The sequence below is a fragment of the Hyperoodon ampullatus genome (genome assembly GCF_949752795.1).
Source record: "Hyperoodon ampullatus genome assembly, chromosome: 1".
NCBI classification, from domain to species: Eukaryota; Metazoa; Chordata; class Mammalia; order Artiodactyla; family Ziphiidae; genus Hyperoodon; species Hyperoodon ampullatus.
Window position 1 is genome coordinate 55,337,785 of NC_136914.1, and position 3,132 is coordinate 55,340,916.

The following is a 3,132-nucleotide window of genomic DNA, read 5'->3' on the forward strand; positions in this document are numbered from 1 at the left end:
AGAGGTCTATAAATAGCTCAGGGAAGCACTTTATCCATAACACTCTAATGGTGCCCACTGTTCTATACTGTATTGTAATAACCTGTCAATATGTCACTCTCCTCCACTGTACTGTGCACCCCTCGAGGGTAGGATCTAAGTCTTGACCTAGTTCACCTGTACTTTCCTATTGATAAGGGCTCCAACAGATGTGTGGAAGGCAGGAAGACAGGTAGACAGGAAAGATTAATAATAGGGCATGAACAGAATGGATCAGATATGTGCAAAAATGCAATTCTCTCAGCAAAAGCAGTTCTAAGAGGGAAGTTTATAGCAATACAATCCTACCTTAAGAAACAGGAAACATCTCAAATAAACAACCTAACCTTGCACCTAAAGCAATTAGAGAAAGAAGAACAAAAAACCCCCAATGTTAGCAGAAGGAAAGAAATCATAAAAATCAGATAAGAAATAAATGAAAAAGAAATGAAGGAAATGATAGCAAAGATCAATAAAACTAAAAGCTGGTTCTTGGAGAAGATAAACAAAATTGATAAACCATTAGGCAGACTCATCAAGAAAAAAAGGGAGAAGACTCAAATCAATAGAATTAGAAATCAAAAAGGAGAAGTAACAACTGACACTGCAGAAATACAAAGGATCATGAGAGATAACTACAAGCAACTCTATGCCAAAAAAATGGACAACCTGGAAGAAATGGACAAATTCTTAGAAATGCACAACCTGCTGAGACTGAACCAGGAAGAAATAGAAAATATGAACAGACTAATCATAAGCACTGAAATTGAAATTGTGATTAAAAATCTTCCAACAGGCTTGCGCAACCGGGTCCCCAAACATGGAGTCTTGTAGCCCAGGTCTTACCTGAATCAGGATGAGGGAGTGGTGGGTCCAGGTGGGGCTGTTGGCTGTGCCCCTGCTTGCAGCATATCTTCACATCCCGCCCCCCCCCCCCAGCTTTCCCCTGTTCTTTACTCATGGAAGTCATCAGGCCAGTTTTTTACCTACAAGAGACTGCGCATCTTCTACCAAGACTCTGTGGGTGTGGTTGGAAATCCAGAGATAGTTGTGCTTTTACACGGCTTTCCAACATCCAGCTATGACTGGTAAAAGATTTGGGAACGTATGACCCTCAGATTTCATCGAGTGATTGCTCTTGATTTCCTAGGCTTTGGCTTTGGTGACAAACCGAGACCACATCACTATTCCATATTCGAGCAGGCCAGCATCGTGGAGGCTCCTTTGCGGCATCCAGGGCTCCAGAACCATAGGATCAACCTGTTGTCTCACGACTATGGGGATATCGTTGCTCAGGAGCTGCTCTATATAGGTTCAAGCAGAATCGATTTGGTCGGCTTACCATCAAGAGTCTCTGTCTGTCAAATGGAGGTATATTTCCTGAGACTCACCAACCTCTCCTTCTCCAAAAGCTTCCCAAAGCTGGAGGCATGCTAACACCCATCCTCACATGACTGATGAACTTCTTCATATTCTCTCAAGGTCTCACCCTGGTCTTTGGGACATACACCCGACCCTCTGCGAGTGAACTGTGGGACATGTGGGCAGAGATACACAACAATGACGGGAACTTGGTTATCGACAGTCTCTTGCAGTACATCAATCAAAGGAAGAAGTTTAGAAGATGCTGGGTGGGAGCTCTTGCCTCTGTATCTATCCCCATTCATTTTATCTATGGGCCACTGGATGCAGTGAATCCCTATCCAGAGTTTTTGGAGCTGTACAGGAAAACGCTGCCACGATCCACAGTGTCGATTCTGGATGACCACATTAGCCATTATCACAGCTAGAGGATCCCATGGGCTTCTTGCATGCATATATGGGCTTCATCAACTCCTGAGCTGGAAAGAGTAGCTTCCCTGGATTACCTCCCCTATTCCCTTATCTGTTGTGTATTCCACTTAGCAAGAAATGCCCAAAAGAGGTCCTGGCCACCAAACACTATTCTCTCACAAGTCCACCTGACTCACACTGGTGAACGGCATATAGTAAAAAGTCAGCAGAGGTTCTAAGGGTGACCTAATAGTCCACCTCCCATTCCTTTGACATCTGATCAAGTGTATGGACTTGCCTTTGCCTTTGTGTTATTAGGAAATTCTGATGAGCACTACTACTCACTGATGCAGAAAGATAGACAGACATTCTTTTGCACAAAGTCTTTGAAACACTTCTATGGACTTTTCTGAAATATTTAGAAATGCTAATTTCTGGCCCTGATTGGAATTATCTAGAGGTGCCACCTTCACCTCGCCTTGAATGGCTTTAATTCTCTAAGTGACACAGCTTCAAGTGAGAATGAGTCTCCCTTGTCATAACTTTGGATTTAGTTTCATTAGCTGCTTCTAACTGTAGTCATTTTGTTAGACTTTGGTTTCAATAATGCAGTACTCTAAGTATACTTTAAGACTATGATTTACCTACACATATTATGTATGTATTTTATAAGGACACTAAATCAGCAGACACTTACTCTAGCAGAGTAGTTTAACCTTATTAAATATGTTTCATTTCTGAGTAAATTGAACTAAAGCCAAGCTATTTACAGAATTTCCTAAAATCACAGAACATTAAGGACAGTAGTCTCTGTGCCAGAGATTTACTGATATTTGCTGTTAGAACTGGTTTTTCCAGCTAATAACAGTCGGACTCATCATATCTCAGTGCTTAGAAGCATGTCCCTCCTGAGCCAGATTGGAGAGGAGGGGATCGTTGTACAGTCCAAGTTACCAGGCTGAATATATACTGACAGCTTAACTTCTCGTTGGTTGTCTCAGAGAGTGTTCCTCATGTAGCTCAGCAATTCCTGTACTTTACAGATAGGAAAGTTCCAGAAACTTTAAGAAAAATGTCTGAAAGTTCTATGAGCAAATGGTGCTGAATACATTTTTTTTTTAAGCCACAGTTTCATTGTCTTAGTTAAAACAGGATTATTAAGTGGTGATTTTAAATTCTTTTTTTTATTAGCAACTTCAAGTATAACAACTGGAATAATTGTTTATTTTCTATTAATTAAAATGAATTTTGACAAAAAAAATCTTCCAACAAACAAAAGCCCAGGAACAGATGGCTTCACAGGCGAATTCTATCAAATATTTAGAGAAGAGCTAACAACAG

The 3,132-nt window shown here is 40.9% G+C and overlaps 1 pseudogene across 1 annotated transcript; it reads left to right on the forward strand.

Annotated features, from left to right (window-relative positions):
- The first annotated feature begins 874 nt into the window (after positions 1–874).
- Positions 875–1,858, forward strand: LOC307048244 (mesoderm-specific transcript homolog protein-like; annotated as a pseudogene). The gene has a single exon. The product of its transcript is annotated as a mesoderm-specific transcript homolog protein-like (transcript).
- Positions 1,859–3,132: the final 1,274 nt, after the last annotated feature.